Source organism: Lygodium microphyllum, chromosome 18 (assembly GCF_053477565.2).
Source record: "Lygodium microphyllum isolate KBCC chromosome 18, Lygodium_microphyllum_v1.1.10, whole genome shotgun sequence".
NCBI classification, from domain to species: domain Eukaryota; kingdom Viridiplantae; phylum Streptophyta; class Polypodiopsida; order Schizaeales; family Lygodiaceae; genus Lygodium; species Lygodium microphyllum.
The window spans coordinates 124,736,467-124,761,484 of record NC_141152.1 but is presented as its reverse complement, the minus strand read 5'-3'; the positions used below and the strand labels follow the sequence as shown (position 1 = coordinate 124,761,484).

At 41.8% G+C, this 25,018-nt stretch overlaps 1 long non-coding RNA gene across 1 annotated transcript in view; it reads left to right on the top strand.

Moving 5' to 3' along the window:
• Positions 1 to 14,484: 14,484 nt before the first annotated feature.
• The window catches only part of LOC148021345 (uncharacterized), a 41,312-nt gene continuing 30,778 nt past the window's right edge, over positions 14,485 to 25,018 (top strand). Inside the window, exon 1 of the long non-coding RNA XR_015694540.1 lies at positions 14,485 to 15,167. This is a non-coding gene — a long non-coding RNA (uncharacterized LOC148021345). The remainder of the gene's footprint in view (positions 15,168 to 25,018) is intronic.

Here is a 25,018-nt window from a genome sequence, read left to right as displayed (position 1 = left end):
AGGATGAGATGTTCTTTCTTCATAGAAAGATATGGAGGGATATTGTAGTTGACAAGGACTATAGGCCACACACTATAAGAAGTTGAGCGCAGACCAAATGGGTTCACGCTATCCATTGCAAGACCGAGCCGAAGATTCCTTGGCTCTTGAGCAAAGCCTGGGAAGGTAGAGTCAATGTGGCTCCATGTGCGTGAATCCGCTGATATTTGTTGAACTCCATCTGTGGACCTATTCTGCGCATGCCACGTTGTCAAGCTCGCTATGCTGGACGTACGAAACATGTGGTTTATGAGGGGGATAAGCGAAAAGTGTCTGAGAACTTTTTAAGGGATGGTTTTCCCTTGCAAGTCCTGTCGATACCTGTGAGCACCACACTTTGGACATATCTTCATAGTCTCGTATTCTCCTCGAAACAGTATGCAATCGTTGATACATGCATGGATGTTATTGTAGTCCATGCCAAGCTTCCATAAAACATGTCGTGCATCATCATGAGACTCAGGCATGGTATTTGCAGGTGGTAATATATGATATTACAATAACCTAAAAAAAATCATGAAACACCTTGAAAAATCACAAATTTTTATAATAATAGTGCCGAAAAAAAAAATCAGTGAAGCATATGTACAAGGCACCTGAACAACTCGGTCACACTCCATCGCTCCACCTGTATTTTGCTTGCACACTTAAGAGTGCAAGTAGTGTCTTCAGCCGAGATACTCAGCACCCATCATATAATGGTATGGATGCTTCCTCTCTAGGCGGATCAAAAGTCTCAACATCCATGGGAATCAATGCATTGATCATTGCCTCCATCTTAGGCTCCAAGATTGTAGGTAGGTCTGGAAGGTTACCTGTCTCCTCTATTATTGATGGTATAGATTGGCCTTGCGAGTGCTGGATTGGCTCCTGCATTCCATCCATCGCACACCCATGTACTCTTCTAATTGGCCGCAAAGGGTGCACTCCCCCTTGGGACGAGACATCACATCCCTGGATAGAAAATTTGCCAACGAGACCCAATCTTATTGTATATGGTATTCAATTAGCTTGCGAGTACAATGCATGATTGATATTAACTTCAAATTACCACTTCCTAAAAATCCGCAATCTCCTGATCAATTATCTCAGATTGAAACTCGCCAAATCGTCGTACGTGTTCTATAGACAATCGGCATTTTCGTCTAATTGCCAGCTTCCATTGAGAGCAAGGACATGGGACACGCTGATTAAGATACGCCTCGCAATCTTGAACAACAGGACCTTCTTCGTTTTCCATTTTATCTACGTTACAACAAACAATTTGTTTTTTTTATCATTCTTTTCTTTTCTTAGATTGTTATCCTCTCCTTCCATCTCTCTCTTTTTCTATGACCTAGCATATAGTATCATAGAACACTAGTATTTAGTACCTGGTACTCAGTACCTAGCACATAATATTTCGTTTTCTCTCTTCCTTTCCCTCTGTCATTTCCTCTCCCTCCCTCGCCCTCACCCTCTCTTTCTCTCTTTCCCTATTAGGTTTAATGATATTTCTCTTTCTCTCTCTCCTCTCTCTCTATCTCATTTCCTTTTCTCTCTCCTCTCTCTCTCATTCATTTTTCTCTCTCCTCTCCCTCTCTCATTTCCTTTTTCTCTCTACTCTCCCTCTCTCATTTCCTCTCCCTCCCTCGCCCTCACCCTCTCTTTCTCTCTTTCCCTATTAGGTTTAATGGGTTTTCTCTCTTTTTCTCTTTCCTCTCTCTCTCTCTCTCTCATTTTTTCTCTCTCCTCTCCCTCTCTCATTTCGTTTTCTCTCTTCCTCTCCCTCTCTCATTTCCTCTCCCTCCCTCACCCTCACCCTCTCTTTCTCTCTTTTCCTATTAGGTTTAATGATATTTCTCTTTTTCTCTCTCCTCTCTCTCTCATTTTCTTTTCTCTCTCCTCTCCCTCTCATTCCTATCCCTCCCTCTCTCTTTTTCTCTCTCCTGTCTCTCTCATTCCTCTCCCTCTCTTGCCCTCTCTCATTCCTTTTTCTCTCTCCTCTCCCTTTCTCATTTCCTCTCCCTCCCTCGCCCTCACCCTCTCTTTCTATCTCTCTTTTCCTATTAGGTTTAATGATTTTTCTCTCTTTTTCTCTCTCCTCTCTCTCTTCTCCCTCTCTCATTTACCTTTCTCTCTTTCTCTCCCTCTCTCATTTCCTGTCCCTTCCTCACCCTGACCCTCTCTTTTTCTCTTTCTCTATTAGATTTAATAAATTTTTCTCTTTTTCTCTCTCCTCTCCCTGTCTCATTTCCCTTTCTTTCTTTCTCTCCCTCTCTCATTTCCTCTCCCTCCCTCACCCTCACTCTCTCTTTCTCTATTTTTCATTAGGTTTAATGATCTTTCTCTCTTTTTCTCTCTCCTCTCTCTCATTTCTTTTTCTCTCCTCTCCCTCTCTCATTTCCTTTTCTCTCTTCCTCTCCCTCTCTCATTTCCTCTCCCTCCCTCGCCCTCACCCTCACCCACACCCTCTCTTTCTCTATTTGTCTATTATGTTTAACATCTTATCTCTTTTTCTCTCTCCTCTCATTCTCTCTTTTTTCTCTCTCCTCTCCCTCTCTCATTTCCTTTTGCTCTCTTCCTCTCCTTCTCTCATTTCTTCTCCCTCCCTCTCCCTCTCTCATTTTCCTATTATGTTTTCATCTCTCCCCCCTCTCCCTCTCCCTCTCTCCTTTTCCCTCTCTTCCTCCCCCTCCCTCTCTCATTTCCTCTCCCCCTCCCTCTCCCTCTCCCTCATTTCTTCTCCCTCTCTCATTACATACAAATTATACAAAAAATAAATAAATAAGAGAGAGAATACACTCTCCCTTCCTCTCATTCTCTCATTTCATCCCCCTCCCTCTTCCATTTCCTCCCTCTCCCTCTCCCTCTCGCTCCCTTTCCCTCTCCCTCTCTTTCTCTCTCTCTCTCTCTCCCTCCCCCCCTCCCTCTCCCATTTCCTCCCTCTCCCTCTCCCTCTCTTTTTCTCTCATTTCCTCTCCCTCTCTCAATATATAGACACAAATCATATAAGCAAAAGTAAAAGAGAGAGAGAATGCACTCTCCCTCCCTCTCCCTCTCTCATTTCCTCCCCATCCCTCTCCCTCTCCCTCTCCCTCTCTTTCTCTTTCTCTCCCTCTCTCATTTTCTCTCCCCTCCCTCTCCCTCTCCCTCTCCCTCTCCCTCTCTTTCTCTTTCTCTTTCTCTTTCTCTCTCCCTCTCTCATTCCCTCTCTCTCTTCCTCCCTCTCCCTCTCCCTCTCTTTAATTTCACTCTCCTTCTCCCTCTCCCTCATTTCTTCTCCCTCTCTCAATATATACAAATTATACAAAAAATAAATAAATAAGAGAGATAATACACTCTCCCTCCCTCTCGTTCTCTCATTTCATCCCCCTCCCTCCTCCATTTCCTCCCTTTCCCTCTCCTTCCCTCCCCCTCCCTCTCCCTCTCCCTCTCCCTCTCCCTCTCTTTCTCTCTCATTTCCTCTCCCTCTCTCAATATATATACACAAATTATAAAAGCAAAAGGGAGAGGGAGAGAGAGAATGCGCTCTCCCTCCCTCTCCCTCTCTCATTTCCTCCCCATCCCTCTCCCTCTCCCTCTCCCTCTCATTCTGTTTCTCTCCCTCTCTCATTTCCTTCCCCCTCCCTTTCCATCTCTTTCTCTTTCTCTTTCTCTTTCTCTTTCTCTCCCTCTCTCTTTCTCTTTCTCTCCCTCCCTCTCCCTCTCTCTCTCTTTCTCTCTCATTTCCTCTCCTAAACAAGCAAAAGAAGGAGAGAATTAAACCCTAAACAAGTAAAAGAAGAAGAGAATGGACTCATCGATGAGATATGGCGAGGGTTTGGTGGCTTCTCTTCACGATGAAGGCTCCTCCTCTCCTTCGGATTGGCGGCGATGACGGCGACAAGCCTTCTTCCTCTCCCTCTCTCACCCTATGCAAGACGGTCGCTCTCTCTCTCACTTTCCCTCTCGAAACGTTCAACGAAAAAACATGAAATGAACCTGTACTCGGGTTTTGGCCTGTTTTTTTTCCCTGTGGGGCGTCGCACCGTCGCTATACGTTACAATCCTTGTAGTGTGTGCGCGCATCTGTCAGCGCGTCTAGATGACAGTGTAGATGCAGATATAGACACAGAAATAGACGCCCTGACAGACGCACACAGAGATGCAGATATAGACACAGCATGTAATATGTTTTATCTGCACAGGGTAGTAATGGATTTTTGCTTGTGTAGATGTGGAATCTTGGATCTTCCAACACTAATCCTGAGTTGGAAAGCATGAACAACACCTTAGCGGAGTTTTCTAGAGGTGTTAGTAGCTTTTTTGGAGGTTTTCCAAACAAGGAGCAATTCATGGGGGAGATGACCAATTATCTTGGTCGCCCTCCCACTGCAAAGGAGGTTTTCAGTGTCATGTCTGGGACACCTATCACATCTTTGCCTAGCACTACCGCACAAACACCAAACCTTGCTACACCTCTACTAACAAGTACTCTACACACTATGCATACACATAGATCAGTTGATGCACAGGGATCAACTGAAGTACATGGATCGGCCGAAGCACGTGCATCTGCAGAAGCATGTGCATCGAGTGAGGTAGAGGATAGTGCCCGTCAAGGGAGGAGAAAGAGTCATGCGGGAGGACGAGGAGGTTGAGGGCTTTGTGGGGATTGCCTAGGAGGTGGCTCTCGATCATCGTCATCGAGAAATGAGAGAGGTGAGTCTCCAAAAATGTACTACTCTGTCACTGATGTTGGTAGTATCTTGCATAACCCTGAGGGGAGGGAAGTGATAGCCTACTTGAGGAGTGTCGTGCATGCCACATACAAAGATTGCATGATTCCCTTCAAGCACCAAAAAAATAGTTTGTGGCAAGAGGTGCTGCGGGCAGTACATAGAAGGTACCCTAATCCTGAGAATTCACAATTCTCAAATGATTGGGGACGGTCAAAGGTGAGAGACGTACTTCATAACAAGAGGTCTCACCTTATGACGCGTGCCAAGGAGTCATTGCAGAGACAAGAGCAGGGGCACCCTGGATATGGCCAACCACCCAATTGCCACCACAGGGAGTGGAAAGAGGCCAAGAAGAGAGCAGTAGAGAAAAGGATAAGTCGCCAGCATGCAGAGGCGCGACGTATCCAGATGGCAACCATGGGATCGTCGCATTATGGATCGGGTGGTGGCAGGGAGTCATGGGAGGCTGAGTTTGTAAGTATTATTTGATTTTTTAAAAAATTAAATTTTGTAATTTGTTTCACTTCATTATGTAGTGTGTTCTAATACATTGTATGTTCAAATTGTTTTGTAGTATCATATCGTTGGTAGGATGCCTACTCCTAGAGAGATAGCCTACCATCGAGGTCATAACTAGGCATCCACTTGGGCAGCATTTCTACGAGAAGGGACTCATCACGGAGGAGCAATATAATCGTGCCATGAGGATTCCACAACCAGAAGAGGTATGTTTTATTTTTTACATGAAAAGTATAGGTAACCCTATTTTATTGTTTGTAATGGTATTTATATACATTAATCCTTTGTGTAGGTGAACCCTGATGCAGTTGAGGATAGCAAAGGGGGGACTAGCAGTAGCGGTGGTAGCAGTGGCAGTGACACAGGCAATGGTGGTGATAGTGACGATTATGCCTCTTCTGAGGAGATGTAGAGGAGCCCCATGCATGCATGCCTCCCCTTGGCTTGTAGTTTTCATTTTTGATATGTATTACTTTAAGCTAGTGCTTGTGACCATGACCATACTTGAGGTCACAAGCACTAGAACTCATCATGTAAAAATGTTTCATCTATATATATGAAATTTCATGTTCTACATATATTTTTTTGTTTTTAGTACAAAAATCTTTGAAATAATCTTTCTCTGTTTTCCCTAAGCACAATTTGATGTTCATGGGAAAAAAAAAATCCGAGAGCATGCTCTCTGGTTTTTTTTCCATACCTCTGTTTTGCGCGTCTATCAATGCATCTAAATTGCACGAAAAATGCACGTCTATTATCATCAAAAATTTTGCAGAGTACACGCTTTTTTAAATGCGCAGTTACATGCGTGTATAGATGCAGAATATAAATATATCCACTTTTTTATAAATATGATTATATATTTACGGAGCGCGTCAATAGGCGCGTCTATATGCTCATGTAGGTTTCACTATAAGCGCGCTTCTAGACGCGAAATTTTAGACGCGGTAATAAACGCGCCCGACATTTTTTAACATAGTTCAAATATTGCGTCTACAGGCATGTCTATGGAGCCTTTTTGTTGTAGTGAACACCCTACCCTATGAGAGGAACGACCCCACATTCATGGCGTATCCTCGTAGGGTAGGTGTGGATTTTGTTGCCACCCTCCATGGGTGGCATTATTTCCCCATCATCTACAACTCCAACGCTGCCTCCTTCGAGCATGCCCTCCTTTTTTACTTAGGAAGCCTAAATGGCTCCATGACGCGCTTCCTCGTCGCAGACTTCTCTTCCTACCCCGATCCAGCCTGTATAACTACATGTAATTATCTTAGGCTACTTAAGCTATTACTCAAGCAGGACCCGATCCCACAAGAGCGTGACTTTCCTCCCCTCTTTTTTGACCCCAACGCCATTGATAGCTGCGCCATGGCGCGCCTGATGATGAGAGCTAGCCTTCTTTCTTCCTTTTGCCTAGCTCTCCTAGAAGATATGAACGACAGTGAGTTTACTAGGTGCAACCATCCCTTCCTCTCCACCACCTCCCTCCATGTCCGCATGAACCTCAAAGGGTACATGCAAAGCCATCAATTTTTGAGCAAGTCCATCCGACCCCCTTCTCCGCCTCAATCAGACAAGGACGATTGGCTATAGGCTGTCATTCTACTAGTGTAATACAAAAAAACAAAAGTGCAAGCGGATCATTATGCATGGAATAACCAAAACAACTCACTTACACAAGCATCAACACCACATAAATCACAATCATCGCACCTAGGGGTCCTTAAGTTAGGCGTGCTCCGTGGCTTTGGTTGTCGGCTCCGCTCTTAATCCCCTAGCCCTTTTTGCTTCCCCACTTAATGCTTAGGGCCCATCGAGGGTAGGACATACCTAGGAAGGCCACTCGCCTATGGTTAGACCTATCACCCTAAGCTACTTGCACTGCACCTCTGGCACCAATGGAGCCCCCAAGTGTGAGATATCACCCAGGCTACCTTGTGGTTAGACCCAACTCCCCATTCCACCAGCACGAGCGCAATGCACTACACGATACAATAGATGCCGCCCTCCTTAGGTGGAGCACCACACCCGATCCTTCCAAGCATCACCAACGTGCCTAATCATCACCGACTTTAGAGGTCCCCATCAACCACTCGCTATCCATTTGAATTCTCCAACCAACCTTACTACCACGCTTCCACGAGCACCCGAGTCTACACGTTGCCCTGCCCTCACATGACTACTTCACTAACTGCCTCTTAAAACACCAACAGTCGACAAGAGTGCCATGGGATTGGAACCTGTCTCGGAGGGGGGTAATGTTAACCCCAAGCCGAGAAGGCAGAAGGATGAATGAAAAACCAGAAAGAAGATGGAAAATGAGCAAGGACACGCAGGCGGTCTCCAAAGCTAAGCCGGGGTCAAAGTGTAGTTTTAAATAAAAGGCGTCTCAAAAACTCCAAAAACTCTTGTAAAAGAGCGCCAGGCTCCCTCTTGTGCCACCTGTAAAAGAATAGTCGAATATTGGCCTGGGGCATGAAGCAAAAAGAGAAAATTAGAAAAAGGGACCTTGCCACATTGGCCGGTCATGTAAAAAAGGATGGGTGCCCATGGGGTTTCAGGGTTTGTATATATAAAGTTCAAAAAGTGAATGGAAGCTAATTTTTTGGTGTGTGCCCAACAAGAGCTCTTCTCTTCTTCTCCTCTCCTTGCTTGTGTGTGCTCTTGAGAGAGGGAGTGATTGTGAGTGTGAGGGAGTGAGTGAGTGGGAGTGAGGGATCAAGGGGGTGAAGCTCTTCACCATCTCCTCTTCTCTTCTATTCTCTTTCCTTCTCTTGCACGCATGGCTATGGCGGTTGGAGCTTGGAGATGGAGGAGGCTTGAGCATGCTTGAGCTAGCATCTAGGATCATGGAGCTACTGGAGTGCTTGAGAGAGAAGGCAATGCATATTGGCATTGAGGTAAGCTCACTACACTAGTAGGATCAATGGCGCGTCGGCTATGTAGAGGTAGCCATTAGAGCTCGCTTGGAACGCTTGAAACAATAAGCGGTTCGTGGGTCTTGGCGGTTGAGCGAAAGCTCCCACCACAGGCATCTTGTAGGAGACTTGAAAACTTTAAAATGCATGTGTGGAATTTTCAATAGTGCAAATATAAAGAATCCATGCCTATATTGCTTGACAGAGAGGGTGGAAGGAAGGGATAAAAAGAAGAACTGGCAAAGGGTGACAAGTGCTTCATCAACGCATAACAGAGAAGATCCCACTTAGAAATCCATCTTCAACATTTCATTAGATCGTATTCACATTTGTTCATTGGATTTTTTTTTTAGAATCATAGAGAAGCTTGTATATAAATACATTTGCTTTGCTTATAGGATGCAACTAGAAAAAGAAGCCATTGCAACATATAGGAATGTGGAGCAAGTGCTATTAGAAAATTGGGCTACACAAGCATCAAGTGACAATTGAAAAATATGAGAAGAGATCAGGAAAATATGGTAACTTGGAAAAAAGCCTTGCTTTGGAGGAGCAAAGGCTAGGAAGTTTCTCTCAGCACCCATCAATGAGGAAGGAAATATTATGGTTCATAATTTGTAGGACTATGATGGGTGGAAAAAGTTTCATTTTGTAGTTCCTGATTAAAGTAATAGAGCAAAACCAAGGTTGGCCAAAGCTAAGGTTTGGATAAGTCTTAACAAATTGTCTCCCTTACTTTGCAAGATGGTGTTTAACAATGAAGATAAGGAATAATTTATCAATGCTGTGTATAGCTTCTACAAAAACATGGTGGAAGCATGGCACAAAAGCTCTATCACACATTCCATGGTGCATACTTAGTCAATATTTTAAAATTGTATGAATTGTATAAACTATTGAGCATAGTTTTACTCATGTATAGTATGTGTCTTTGTAGCATATCCTTGAGGCACATGGGCCATACTTTGCAGACAAAAGGTAAGCATCTGAGTTTGGTCCACACAAGGGATGGAAAATTCACATTGGATAGCGTGTAATGTATACCAAAGTAAAACCAATCATGGTAGTGGACAGGGGAATGGTAGTAATCCAATGATCCAATTGCTATCTTGGCGGTATAGGATTATAGTAGTGGATGAAGCTAAACTCTCGCAAAAGAGAGAAAATTAAAGTGCTGATGAATCGGCTGCAGACATGATAGAGTCACATCATGTCACTAAAAGACTATGTTATAAAGCCTTAAGTGCCAAAGAAAACCATGCCAAGTGACTAGAAACAAGGCTTTGACAAGTCAAAAAATAGATTCAAAGAGAGCTAAGATAGTAAGATGAACAATGTGTTTAGTGTGAATGGATTTCATAGCTTAAGGGAGAAAGAGAGAGTATGCATGTATGTGAATGAGTCTTTTAGTTTAGTGTTATATAAAAGAGTTTCACTTTCTATCTTATTCATTGAGTTCTCACATCTCTTATGCAGGAAAGATGGCTAGGCCTAAGGTAGTTGCAAATAAGCTTTTGCTTAGAGCCCCATATCGTATTCAACCCCTTGGAGCATCTACTAGCACTGATGCACCCCCTCAACCTAACCCAGCTTCCTCAAGCCACCCACACAAGGGTCCTCTTCAATATTGTAACGTGTCCACTAGTATCATCCAGGACACGTCTTAGCAGTCCATCGTAAAGGATGTCTAGAAAGCTCCGCCCGGCACTCCCATGGAATGTTACGGGATTTGCGATCTAGGGATTTCTGTGTCTGCCATGTAGCGGAAGGATTCCGGCCGTTCCCACTTGGGATCGACCTGAATTAGGGTTTTTCCTGATTGGTCATTTCCTAATAGCAACTAGCGTCGGGCCCAAGCGAACTACTTTACGTAGAAATGCCGGTTCTGAAGCGGATTCATGCTGCACTTGGTTCAAGGAGAATGGGAAACAAGAGGGATGCAAAGCTCAACCTCTCTGCCATAAGGCATAGTCCCATTCTGTTCCCCTAAAACAACGTAAATCGGGTAAGACATAACTCTAGGTCAACGCTTTTGTTGTTCGTGTCCTTTGACGATAATCCCGCTGTTCTTCGAGATTTGAGAAAAGTTCCCGGCCAACCGAGACCACCCAACCATAGGACGGACCCATGGCCCATCCTCCGCAATTTCCTCGATTTGTTTTAGTTATGTAATTATCTAACATATTAGTTGGACATATAGCAACCAGCTTCTTTAATTAATCCGTTAAGCACTGGTTCCTTCACGTAATCTTATCATGTGACATAGAAAAACAATATCAGACAAGTTCTTTATTAACATGTCATTATATTTATCTTTGAAATACAAGGAGTTTCGCCCGTAAGCTTATCCACAATCCGCCCGAAGGCTATCGAGCAATCCACAAGGATCACTATTCCAAGACTCCGCCCGTAGACTAGTATGCAGGCCTCGAGATCCAATCCCAAGTCACATTAGCCTCTTGTGCAGGACCCGGAAGGCGAGGGATTTACGGCTAGAGCCCCCCTGGCACCCAAGTGTCCTCCTGCTCCAAGTAGCGCTCAACGGAGGGACCTCTCGCATCGGGTTCGGTCCACATTCCCGGCATGGTCAACAACCCCCTTGGTTAGGGTCAGGCAGGCAGTCGGGGGTAAATGAAGCTGCCTCTCCCTTCAAGCCTTCAACCGGAAGTATAGATATTCATTTAAGGGGAGAGAGTGAAGCACTCAAGAGCACATACACACACACCAAAATAATGAAGACTTGAGAAGAAAGAGAGATAGGGCTCAAATTTTCTTCTTCTTCTTCTTCTTTCTTCTTCCACACAAAAGAACTAAGTCTACAATATGATAAAAGACTAATATGAAAGTACCACAATATACGTACAGATGGTCACCAAGTGTAAACCCGCTAGGAAAGCAGAGGTGGCACAAAAAATGTGCCATAACCAAGGATAGACTACTTGGATATATTCTAGCTATAGAATAGTTGGCATATTCTCATGTCGGACACCTAATAGGCTAGTGAATAATATCGTGCCACATCACCAAGTCATGTAGTAGATACCAACTCATGTAGAGCTCGACATCTCAACATGCAGTCCCCTTAAAGCACAAAAAAGTGCTAGAGTATACATTGTTAAGCCTAGGAACAATCAAGCCTTTGAGCCAATGACAAGGTTAAGCTATTGATTTTGGCCCTAAGGGGCTCTAATCTCCAATTTCCTTCCTCCTTGGAAGGCAATATCTAGGCCCAATTTACCATGGGGGGACTTTGGTACTTGTAGGACCACAAAAAGAAGCTAAATAGTTTCACAACCTTCCACCAATTGGATTTGTGAAATGAGGTTACAATTCCTACAAATAGAGTAAAGGATGAGAAAATTGATTGAACTATAGTTTCCCTCTATAAGTCCCCAGCATTGACCTGCCTAGCTACACAACTTTCCCTTTATCTTCTTCGAGAACCATGCAAATTTTTGGACCATCGTCAAGTCTCCATTGCCTATTGGATAGCCTATGTATCTCAAAAACTTGTCAAGGGAGGATTAATTAATTTGACTCCTAGGTCCACGAGCTAATCCAAAAGTTGCTAAGATGATAGGTAAATAAGTTATGACTTACCTTGGAGCTTGATGCCATAGAGAAGTCCTCATAGACCTTCAATAGAACTCCTACCGATTGTTGTGTGGCTTGCACCACATTTGTATTAACGTCCACAAACATTTGGGTGGTGAACCCACTCTCATTAGGCGGTTGGATTCCCATGATGAGCCGTGCCTCCACCTTGGATTGAATCACTACTAAAAGGGGAAATTGGGAAGAGGAAAGGGCTAGTGCACACCCTTGTCTTATTGAGCACTCGAGAGAAAACCCATCAGAGAGGACTCTATTTATAGCTACCTTGACTAAGGCACACAAGAACAAGGCATGCACCATTCTTGTAAATGAATCCCAAACCCCATTGCCTCCACTACTGCTTCTAGAAAATCCCAAGTGAGCCATTTATATGCCTTCTCAAACAAAATCCATGTTAATGACCATATATTCTTCAGGAGCTAGGATGTCATAGTCCATGATCATCAATAGATTGAGAACTGGGTCCTAGATCTAACGGCCATTAAAAAATCCATACTACCTTGAGCTAATCAGGTAATGAAGCACATGCTTAATTCTACAAGCTCGCACTTTCCCCATCACCTTGTAGGAGGTGTCCAACAATGTGATCAGCGTCCAATTTGCAAGTGAAGAGTGTTGAGCTAATTTAGGTACTACTTTTATTATGCCCTTGTTAGTCTCCTCATCCATAGAGCATGCTCTACCAAAGATATTTAAAAGTCAATATCGGTCTTCTCTTAGCACTGCCTAGAACTCTTGATAGAATTTGAGTGATAGACTATTGGGGCCCAAGGATTTATTATGCTTTAGCTCCCTAACTACTTGCTCTAATTTATGAACAAAAAAGGGGTGATCAAAGTAAATTCTTTGCTCCATGGCCACCTTATTGTCAATCATGCATCTTCTCCCTGACCTTGTGGGTTCAAAGTCCTGGGGGGAGCCCACAATCCCTAAGAGAGAATCAAATCCTAACACTATCTCTTTATCATATGTGCATAATCCCCTCTCTCATTGTAGATGGAGGCTATTGTGTCCTACTTAATTTGCTTTGCCTTCAATGCTTCAAAGAACTTATGGGGGGGCTTCCCCCTTTATTGTCGACCTTGCTCTCAATTGGATCTTAGCTACCTCTGCCTTTTCTTGCTTGTGCTAGGGTAGGAACTCCTCAATGGCCATGGCCATACACATTAGCACCGCATCATTGGGGTCACTCTCTAGGGCCTTCATTATCAACTTGCATCAACAAGCAGCATCCTCAAGTGCTTTCCTCTTCCTCCTTGCTTTATTTCTACCATACCCTTTGGAAAACTCAATCACAACTTTGATGGATTCCTTCCAATTGTCTTCACTGCCATGACAAAGTGAAGCTCCATTGCATCATCATTGGTTCTTTGTGTCTTCTCTACTCACTCGCCCCATTTGGTAGGTCGTGTGCATTGTAGTGGGAGAAGCTGCCACGTGTTAGGTGGCGATCCCAAATGATTAAAGAGGGTTAATACCCTTAATTGCACCTTCCTACCCGCTCTCAACCCTTCTAGGCTTAGCTTTGAAGACACAATTGTCCTTGGCACTTCTTTTTGAGAGAACATTGGTTCATGGATCGTAGTTGTAAAATTAAATTATACAATGATGTTTTAGCATGTACAATGTAATATATATACTTGATTAAAACTCATGTAACTCGATTAATCTAAAAGCAGGACCATATTTATTACAATATGAACTTGTTCTATTACAACCCGGCTTGTGGGGCTTCTATCTCCTGAATTGCGTTTCTTAGGTCCCCAGAGCAAGTTGATGACCGAAGAGATAATTATATGCTTTAGGACTAGTGTACGCCCTGGTCGGTTTCCTTGAAAACCACTATCACACTGTTCGGATTCTGTTTCGAAAGGCGGATGCTGCTCGGAGCGGACAATAGCTGCAGATTTGGCGTGGAACGTCGATTGGAGTCCGGCATTCTTGTCGAATTCTGAGGCAGGACACGGCTGAGAGCCCAAGGCGTGTGCACGGGCAGAGGTCTACGCTCTAGTTGGATAGTAGAGACTCTGAGAGAGAGAGAGGGAGCGCTCTTGATTTGCCTGCGATCGGGGCTCCAGCTTGTCTCATTCATCAGCTGCCGACGCTTCCATTCATCAGCTTCCATCGTCAGATTGCGCACGAGAGAGAGTGTGTGTGTGTGTGTGAGCGCGCGTGCGTGCTTGTTTTTTCTGCACAGCTCGGGAGTCGCCGGCGCCGGTCGGCTGGGCCTGCCTCAGCGCCTTGTCTGTTTCATTAGTCCAGACAACCTTCAGCGCAGAGAGGTCTAGGCTGTAGCTGGATAGTAGAGACACTGAGAGAGAGACATGGAGCACTCTTGATTTGCCTGCGATCGGCCTGCGATCGGGGCTCCAGCTTGTCTCATTCATCAGCTGCCGACGCTTCGGCTTGGGTCAGGATAGATTACAAGCGGGGTTTTTTGTCGGATGCACACATAGGCTGGAAGAGACTTCGATGATAGGCCCCACACTCGCAAACGTTTTTGCTTTTTGAGGTGGTTATATGCAGAATAGACACAGGGTAAAACTGCGATTCACCATGGAGCTATGCCCATGCCATGGTCACGCATCCATGAGGTCTGTCGGCGCCTTGATTCCTCACGCTCTGGCCCCTATTAATAGTCTTCACCACTACTAACGGACGTTTTAAAAAGCTAATAAAATATATGACTCTCTTTCCCTTTGGAGACCCTCTACCATTCTCTGTTCAGGAAAACAGTGACCTGCTCTTTTGCAGTCCTCCTCCATTACGAAAGGACCCTCCTCCGTTCCCCTTCCAACACTCCTCCATTCCCGTCTAGTCATTGCAGCATACCAAAGCTACCATTCTACCATGTTTTGAAGCAACCCAAATGGCATTGAGGAAAGCAAAGCTACTATTTTGAGCCATTTCTACCAATAGCATAGCAATCAATACAACATCACAAAGTACACATTTCTACCATTTTTTAAGCCTAGCAAAGGGGCTATTTTTTGAAGCTTAGCAACTTAGCTACCCTTCACACCATAGGCTATATTTGCAAGCACTTACATAGCTCAATCCCCAACACCATGATTCCCATGATTGTTAAACATCCCATACCCACCAATGCAAATCCAAAAATTAAAGCTCAAAATCTCCCATCTGGTCCATTTGATGCCTCTAATCTTCAATGGGAGGCACATATGAATTCGTCATCAAAATATGACATCCAAAACATTGCATACATCCAATGGGATCAGTTGGATGATTTTATATGTGGTGAGTCTCAAAGAAAGGATGCACCAACTGGCTTCTGCAAGCAATGGACATCAAATAACGCATTGGGTAAGCTATTATGTCCGACGACAGATAGTCACAAACAACTTATCGGGTGAGTCTGTATTTCCAAAGCACAACGTGATATTTTTTAATTAAGCAATTGTTTATGAACTTGGAGTACTTTCTAATTGAGGATCCTTTTGCCAATGTCATGTCCTTTTTACCAATATGAAACCACACAACCTAGTTCTAGTTTACGAACCTTCAAGAAGTTTCATTAAGAATCTTTTTGCATTGCATTCTTCACAAGGTCTACTTTCCCAAATTGCCTCTATTGTCAATCCTAGACAATCCCATACTCACCTTGTGGTGCAAGTTCATGCACCTCTAAGCATACCCTTGGGTTAGAATTTAGACTAGGTTTGTAGCCACACCATTAAGTGTATCTTCTTGCATCAAAATAGTAGATGAAAGGGGAAACAAATTTAACTTCATTGTGTAGAAAAGCACTTAAATCTTTGATGCATTATCTTCTATCCCTGTTGCGCCTTACTTTTATTATGATGCACTTGCAATGTTCCATTAAGCATTTGCAAGAGCTTCTACATCTTTTGAATTCTTTCATACTTTATTTTGATACATTTGCAATGTTGAGATACTGCATCTTTTGAATTCTTTCATCTACCTTTGAGATTGACAATAATTTTATACATTTCCATTGACACTTGTCAACTTCAAAACCTACTAAAATGGGGATATCTAATGGACCTTTACTCCTTTTGGAGCACAGTTTCTTTACTAATGTAATATATTTCCACCCTTGTAAGGTTACTTTAGGTCCAAACTTTCGCCCACAACAACATTGCAAGAGAGCTAGAGCTCCAAAATCCCCTACACTTCTCCTGTCTTTGCTTGTCACTAGCAATGCCATCCACTCCCATGGTTTTTTCATTGCCTACTGGTGCCATCTCTCATAATCAAGCTCAGAAAATGAGCAAAATCTCCGAGTAAACTGTGAAATCCACCATGATATGCTTCAATCCTAAAGGGGAGAGAGAGAGAGAGAGAGAGAGAGAGAGAGATAGAGAGAGCATGTACCTATTGTTACAGAAGACGAGCTTGGCTTCAGAGGTTTGCGAGATGTGTCATTTCAGAGAGCCGCTAGATGAGCTTCCTATGCTTCAAAGGGCCACGAGAGAGCATGGATGTGTGGGTTTAGAGAGCTGCGAGAGAGAGAGAGAGAGAGAGAGAGAGAGAGAGAGAGAGAGAGAAGGCAAATGGCCATGGATGCTATGTAACCTAAGTCATGAGAGAGAGAGAGAGAGAGAGAGAGAGAGAGAGAGAGAGAGAGAGAGAGTAGCGAGGGTTTGGCATTCCATGTCCATGGCCATGCCACATGCATGTGCCCCCCCTTTTTCTTTCTCTCCATCTCTTTTTTAAAACCCTGCAGTCAATCAGCCACATCAGACCTTGACCGCTGATGTGTACGTCAAGACAAAAAACCCCACTTGATATCTAACCTGAGCCCTTCGGCTTCCATCGTCAGATTGCGCACGAGAGAGAGAGAGTGTGTGTGTGTGTGTGAGCGCGCGTGCGTGCTTGTTTTGTCTGTGCTGAGTGCGCTGTGCTAGCGAGACGCCGGCGCCGATCGGCTGGGCCTGCCTCAGCGCCTTGACGTCTGTTTCATTCGTCCAGACGACCCTTCGACTTCCATAATATGCACGTGACATCATCATTCAGTGCGAGATTAGTGGGCCAAGAAATGACATCGGCGGGTTCAAGAACCAAAATCATCTTCAATAGACCACTGTGGTGAATTACCAACAAGCTTGGACCTTGCATGCTCCATCCGACGCAAGAATATTGCGTGTTTTAGCCTCACGATGAGCTGATTTTATAAATACGGCATGATCTGAGATCAGAGACGTACAAGGAATTGTAACTTGTAAGATCTGGCAGCTTTTAAAGGCTGTGCTAGCAAAGCCTAATCACCATCGTTTGTTAATCGTCTTTGGCACCCATAGCTAGCTACCTACTCAATCCTCGCTAATTTTAGAGCATTAGGTATATCATGGCTTGAAAGAAATTAAGCAGGGGGTTTGTTGAGTAGAGACAGAGGAGAGAAATTCAAAATATTGGTTATGGTGGATGCTACAGAGCTTGAGGATCTAAAACACATCGAGTAGGTCAATGATATGTATTCCATCAGATCGACACTGGCGAGGACATGGGTGAGGTCGCCGCTGATTTGTGTTGCACGCTGACGGCCATGGGCCGGTATAATAAGCCAAGGTTAAATTAATAACGTTTAATCTAAAGGTTTAAAATATCACCCCCTCCAACTTTGCCATGTTCACACTTGGGAGCCCACACAGGAAGAGTTGGACTGGATATTTTGACAAGGTGTTTTCACACTAAGTTGTTTCAAGGACTCAAAGGACAGTTCTATGCAACTTTCAAGTCCATATTTGAAGGGGTTAAAATATAATAAAAAATCAACCAAAAAGAGTCTTGGTTTGAGCTTGTCTTTGACTTCATTCTTGGCATTAAAAATTGCCAAAAAATAGCAATGAAAAGTATCAATTTTAGACCCATATTTTGATGTTGTTTGGGCCATAGGGGCACCATTTGAGGCCTCTTTTCAGTGTTTCTTGCTAGACAATTGATACACAATATACACAATATACAGACATGGTCTATGGATGTAAATGATAGTAGTTTGACACATGTATATGTAATTTCTTGGGCATTTTTAATGCTCTTTTGTTTCATATTTGACCAATCAACACTCAAGACTTGTTCATGCGCTTGGATACTAATTTGACACACTACATATTGCTTAGTTTTCCAAAACTTGCAATAGTCATAATGTCTGAAATGACATAGATTACTCAAATGGTTGGTAACAAGTTAACTAAGGACAATTATAGTGTGTTGTCCTATCATATGAAAAATTTTCTAATGGGGGGAGGTTTATGGGACCTCATTTCTGGTAAAGATGCATACCTTGCACTTCTTAAAGAGCCCATGGAGGAACAAAAGAAGACCTATACCGATTGGATAGGTTAAAATAATAAGTTTTTACATTTGATATCTAGATACATTTTAGAGACATTGATCCCGTACATCAAGAAAGCTAGCACATGTAAAGATGCTTGGAAGATCATTGAGAAATGTATGGCACTTTCATAGAGGCAAGAAAGATATAGGTAAAGCAGAGATTTCATGGTGCATGGGATGGGAGTCGAAGCATTAGTGATAACTACAGAGATAAAGCAGATTGCAAAGGATCTTACTTTAATAAATGCACATGTGGATAATGATGATTTAGTTTCTATTACTTTAGAAGTTAGTTGTTTTGTTGCTTATTGAAGAAATAGAGTTGAGCCTTAATATATCTAGCAGTGGGAAAAACACTAGTCACAACAATATATTCTATCATTAGAGAGGTCATGGTAGCTCATTTAGAGCTAGAGGATCTTCATATGGTCATGGAGACAACTTTTCTTGTGGTCATAGCTCTTTCGGTCATGGAGACTTTGTGCCAATAGGCAGAAGAATGAGATCCTTTTCTAGAGGTAGATGATGATCTACTTCTCATAAAGATAATGCTTATGATTACTATGGATAATTTGGCCATTTTGAGAAAGAATGCTACCTCAAGCAAGATGCTATATCTAAAGGTTATGGAAGGGCATGATATGGGCATTATGTTGGTGGCTATGAGCGCATACGATGTGGTTCTAGAAGTGATTCATTACCTGAGGTCATCTTTTTGCTATTATGGAGTATGTACTTGCCAACATGACATTTCCCCAGAGAGGATACTTGGTTTTTGGATTCATGAGCTATAAACCATACGATAAATCATGTAGAATGGTTTGATAGGAAGAAACAAATGCAAAATGGAGAGTATGTGGCTATGGGAGATGAGAACTTACATAAGATTACTCACATTGGCAATGTTCCTTTGGTGACTAGAGATGCGATAGAGAGTAAGCTTGGAGATGCATTATATGTGCTTAGAATCACTAAAATTTTGGCTTTAGTGACAAATTAAGGGCTACAAGTGAGGTTCAATAAATATACTTTCTTCATTGAAAAGTTTAGAAATGGAAAATATGGTAGGTTGATTGATCATGGTTAAAAGAAAAACAAGTTGTTTGCATTAGATATAGGTACTCTTGTCATGGAAATTTCTATGTATGTTGAGATTGGACATAGACAAGAGAAGGGTATTGAGTTATACTATAGAAAAATTGGGCATTGAAATTCGAAAAGGCTTAAACAAATGTAGTCTAGAAAGGCTATTCATGGCCTTGTGCAATTTGCCTATATCAACTATGATCATACATGTGAGGCATGCTACTTTGGCAAGCAATCTAGACTCTCATTGTCAAAGAGATGGAAATTTAGAATATATTATTTGGAAATTATATATTTAGATTTATGAAATTCATATTAAAATGTTTCTTTGAGTGGTAGATATTATGAAACTATATTTACTGTAGAGTTTTCCCAAAAGTTAGTATAATAAGTATTTTTTAAATTTAATTATAGATTTATCTATCTATTGCATGATTCGTGACTTATTACAAAAATGTGTGTATGTGATATTGGTTACATTATGCTTCATAGATAGTTAAAAGGATAGTAATGTGTTTTTTATTGTGGTAAGCACATTATTAGATGAAGTTATACAAAATTATTATTTGGAGTGTCTATTTTTATGTGTATAACTTATACACTTTGTAATGTGAAAATTAGAAATATTATATTTTATATGCACCTATAAGTGCAACGACTTTGTATACACACATGTATAATAGATTTATTTTGAATGTACTTATTATAAGAGATAAAATATTGTTATTGGTTAGAAATCTATTTAAAATAAGTTGTGTTTGATTTATTTACACAAAAGAAAATTGTGCAAGAAAAAAAAAACTTCATTGAATATTATAAATAAATGCATGGGAAAGGTACTCACCTATGCATGGGGTAAGATTATACCCAATCTTATGTACTGTAAGTTTCGTGTACTTATCTTCTCTTTTATAGTTTATTATCATGTTATTTTTCATAGTAACGTCTAGCAAAATATCTTAGTATATATTATTCGCCGCATGAGGTAGCACTAGCTTGAGGTTGGCTATTCTTGTAATTTCTTTGTGTTATCACTTGGGGATAAATATTTTTAAGTCCCTAAGAAATGTTATGTTATTATATTTACTATAATATTATATGGAAATGTACTATGAAAAATAAGATGGTTTTTATTTTATTATGGATTTTATTTATGTAGTGCAAGATCCCTAACGTATTGCATGAACACATGTACATGATACTAGTCAGATTATATCTACTAGATAGATGAAAGGATACTGATATGCTTTGTGTTGTAATGAGCATAATATAAGATAGAGTTATGTGGAATTATTACTTGGAGTTTGTATTTTAATGCATAACATTTAAACACTTTATATAATTATGAAAAAAATTAGTAACATTTTCTATTTTATATAGACCTATGAGTGGAAGGACTTTCACGCATGTGTACATGCATAACAATATATATGCTCAATGTATTTATTAGAAGAGATAAAATACTTTATTTGCTTGTAAAGCTATTTAGAATAGGATGTGTTTAACTTATTTACACAAAAGCAAGTTATGTAAGAAAATAAAAAGCAAGAACCTAAAAGGAATGCTTTCAATGTATTTTGAGCACAAACACTACAAGGGAATAGGAATATAATGATAGGCATTTCCAATGTAAATTAGCAGCATCGCTATTTGTATCAAATGCGATATGATAGCGAGGAAAATAGTGACGATTCCCTGAGAAAAAGAAGCTAGTGAAACCCAATCATGATGTTTTGCCGCAAAGATTTTGAGAGAGAGCAAAAGAGATCAGGCTTGGAAGGAAGAGGGAGAGAAAGAGAGTGTCTCACTACTATTGCTGCTGACATTCGTGGAAAAAAGAGGGGAAAGTGCACGAAGGAAGAAGAGGGACCATCGCGAAGAAGAGGAGACAAAGAATTCATCCTCGCGCCTTTGCGGTAAGTACATTGCCTCCTCTTGATTTGTTCTTGTTCTTTTTTCTTTCCTTTTATGTGTTTTTCTTGAAAATGAGGTGCATTGAGGGAGAAAGAGAAGACATGCGAAAGGAAACAAGAGAGGGAGAAGAAGAAAGAAAAAGGAAGAGAAAATGTGTGAGAGAGAGAGAGAGTGTGTGTGTGTGTGTGTGTGTGTGTGTGTGAGTGAGTCAGTGATAGAGACTCAATAAACATGAAAGATAACAAAGAAAGAGAGAGAGAGAAAGAGAGAAAGAGAGAGAGAGAGGAGAATGAGTGAGAGAACATGAGGGGACAGATAGAAACAAAGAGAGGGGAAACAAAGAAAGAGAGAGAGAAAAAGAAAGAGAAGGAGGAGAGAACATGAAATGAAGAGTGCAGAGAGAGGTCAATAAATTTTGTTAGGTTAGTTAGAAAACTAAAGCTACTCTTCAAGGGAAGGGGGTGTTTAAATTTCCCATGAATTTTCTATACAACAAAGTGGTCTTGGTTAGGCAAGAGAATTCCATTAAAAATCTCACATGCTAGATTAGGTCAAGTTAGGAATGATCGAATGTCAACTATCCTAGTGTGTCATCCTAGATCCAAATTAATGTTATTTTAGGGGGGCCTCAGTTGAGACTATACCTTATTAATAAAGTGGTTGATGCATATTTCTCCCCCTCATTTCTAGGCTCTCTTTAAACCAATGTAGTGTTCTACTTAAGTTTGAGAGATGATAGCAAAGTAGTTATCTTAAGCTAATGTTAGATAACCATGGTAGGAGACTATAGTCACGGTTTAGGCTTGTGTTAGATTGATCCTTATGGAGTTGAGGTGGAACTTTCCCTACGAGGTAGACTTAAGTAGTTTGAGGTAATGTAGTTTGATTATTACAAGGGAGTTTTAAGTGGAAGTTACATTCACTACAAGGATATGAACCTATAGCGACGATAAATAGCAGCATCGCTATTAGCGTTGCATTTGCGATGCAAATAGTGATGATACCCAGAGCAAAAAAACACGGGCCGAAACCCGAGTGCGTCATTTTTTGTGTATTCACGAAAGAGAGAGCGACCATCTTGATGAGAGGGAGAGAAAGAGAGAAAGAAAGCTTTTCACCACCGCTGCTACCGCCGCCGCCGTTCACAAAGAAGAGGAGTAGGTGTACGGAGGGCGAAGAAAATCCGCCATCGCAAAGAGGAGCCACGAAACCCTTCTTCGAGTCTTTACAGTAAGTGCATTGTCCATTCTTGCTTTGATTTTTTGTTTTCTCTCTATCTTTACTTGTTTTTTGTATAATTTGTGTATATTGAGAGAGAGAGGAAATGAGAGAGAAAGAGAGGGAGAGGGAGAGGAAGAGGGAGGGAGAGGGAGAGGGAGAGGGAGAGGGAGAGGGAGAGGGAGGAAATGGAAGAGGGAGGGAGAGAGAAAGAGAGGGAGAGGGAGAGGGGAAGGGAGAGAAAATGAGAGAGGGAGAGGGAGTTTTCTCTCTGTCTTTTACTTGTTTTTAGTATAAAATATGTGGACTGAGAGAGGGAGAGGAAATGAGAGAGAAAGAGAAAGAGAGGGAGAGGGAGAGGGAGAGGGAGAGGGAGAGGAAGAGGAAGAGGAAATGAGAGAGGGAGAGGGAGAGGGAGGAAGAGAGAGAGAAAGAGAGGGGGAGGGAGAGAAAATGAGAGAGGGAGAGGGAGTTTTCTCTCTCTTTTACTTGTTTTTTGTATATAAATTCGTGTGTATTGAGAGAGGGAGAGGAAATGAGAGAGAAAGAGAGGGAGAGGGAGAGGGAGGGAGAGGAAATGAGAGAGGGAGGAAATGGGAGAGGGAGGGAGACAGAAAGAGAGAGGGAGGGAGAGGGAGACATTAAACATAATAGGGAAATGAGAGAGGGAGAGGGAGAGGGAGAGAGAAAATAGAAATGAGAGAGGGAAGGGAGAGAGAAAAAGAAATGAGAGAGGGAGAGGAGAGAGAAAAACCACTAAACATAATAGGGGAAGAGAGAAAGCGAGAGAGAGGGTGAGGGAGGGAGAGGAAGAGAGCAAAAGGAAATGAGAGAGGGAGATGAGAGAGAAAAAGACAAAAAAATCATTAAACCTAATAGGGAAAGAGAGAAAGAAAGGGTGAGGGTGAGGGAGGGAGAGGAAATGAGAGAGGGAGAGGAAGAGAGAAAAGGAAATGAGGGAGGGAGAGGAAATGAGAGAGGGAGAGAAAGAGAGAAAAGGAAATAAGACCTTACAATAAGCTCATCCTAGGCTCATAGGGGTTAGGACAATCCTCAACAAACCTAAGGGATATATGGCTAGAGAACCCTTGCACACTTGCGCCTCCTAGCATAATGTTCTTGCTACAAAGAGACCTCTCATACATAGGGCCTCCACAGCACTCAAACTATCCCCTTGGTGAAGGGATCTAGCCACTTACCTTGGGGGAGGTTTAGTGTGTAACCAAATATCCGCCTATGAGGGCACAAGAACTTTTGTAGAAGTATACAATGAAGGCAATCAACCTATCAATTAGAAAAGCATTCATTTTTCATAATGTAAATCCATAAATCTTTGGATATTCAATAAAAATCAATCTCTTCTTAAAAAGACAAATACAAAAAACTAAAACAGCATCATTCTAATGCTTCGCAAAAACTAAAACAACATCACCACAAGATCTCTTGGGAAACTCATCTTCAGCTATCAATTTTAATTTAAAAATATAATATAAAATTACTTGCAAGGAAGGATAATCTTTTATCATTAACCCTCTTTCATCCTTAGAATAGTCTTAGGAACAAATTTTTGCTCTAACAAGCATATATTTGAGCATAATAACTATTTTAAGGTTTCTTCCATGAGTAGAAGTAGTATATATGCAACCATCAAGCTACAGATCATGCTCTAGTATCTGTGGAAATCCCAATCTCATGCACTCATAGAGATTGTAGTGTGCAATAGTGTGGAGAGAAGGTGGGTGAGTTGTAAATGGTAAAGGAGAATTTGTGGTTGTGGTCGTGGTCGTGGTCGTAGTCATAGTCGTGGTCATAGTCGTAGTTGTAGTGAATTTGTGCTTGTGTTCTCCACAATGTGTTGGCTATGGGTGTCAAATACTTTAGTCGGATCTCTCTCTCTTTCTCCTCTCTCTCCTCTCAACCATTCTCTCTTCCTCAATCTTCCCTCTTTCTCTCTTCCTATACTGTCCCTAAATCCTTCTCTCTCCTCCTATCTCTTTTCTCTCTCTATCTCTCTTTCTATTTCTATCTCTCTCACTTCTCTCCTCTTCTTCTCTAACATTACTCTCTCTCTAACTCTTGTCTCTCTCTTCATCTCTATATAAGTAGTCGTGATCGTGGTCGTGGTCATGGTCGTGGTCGTGGTCGTGGTCATGGTCGTAGTTGTAGTTGTAGTCATAGTCGTATGACTAAAAGCTATTGTCAAGACCACTTGCAAATCCAGAACAAAGATTGAAATGACCTCATATGCAAAAAATCATAGCAATAAGCCTTGAAGGACTTGTCTACAATATATACATCATTCTTGTTACTCACCAAGTTTCATTGTAATTAAAGACTAGAGTGTTACCTGTCTTAGGATTCTCCTATAGTTATTACTTAAGGGAAATCAAGAAAGGTGGAAGAGCTTCTTACCCATTGCTTTCTTGCTTGCCCATTTCTTACTTGCTTGCTTCCGCACTCTAATTGTCTTCACCTTAGCTTTCAATCAAACTTTGCATAACCATGGGATAGCTCCAATACCATGAAAATAAACAAGAGGGGAGAGAGTGAAGTACTCAAGAGCACATACACACACACCAAAATAATGAAGACTCCAGAAGAAAGAGAGATAGGGCTCAAATTTTCTTCTTCTTCTTCTTCTTTCTTCTTCCACACAAAAGAACTAAGTCTACAATATGATAAAAG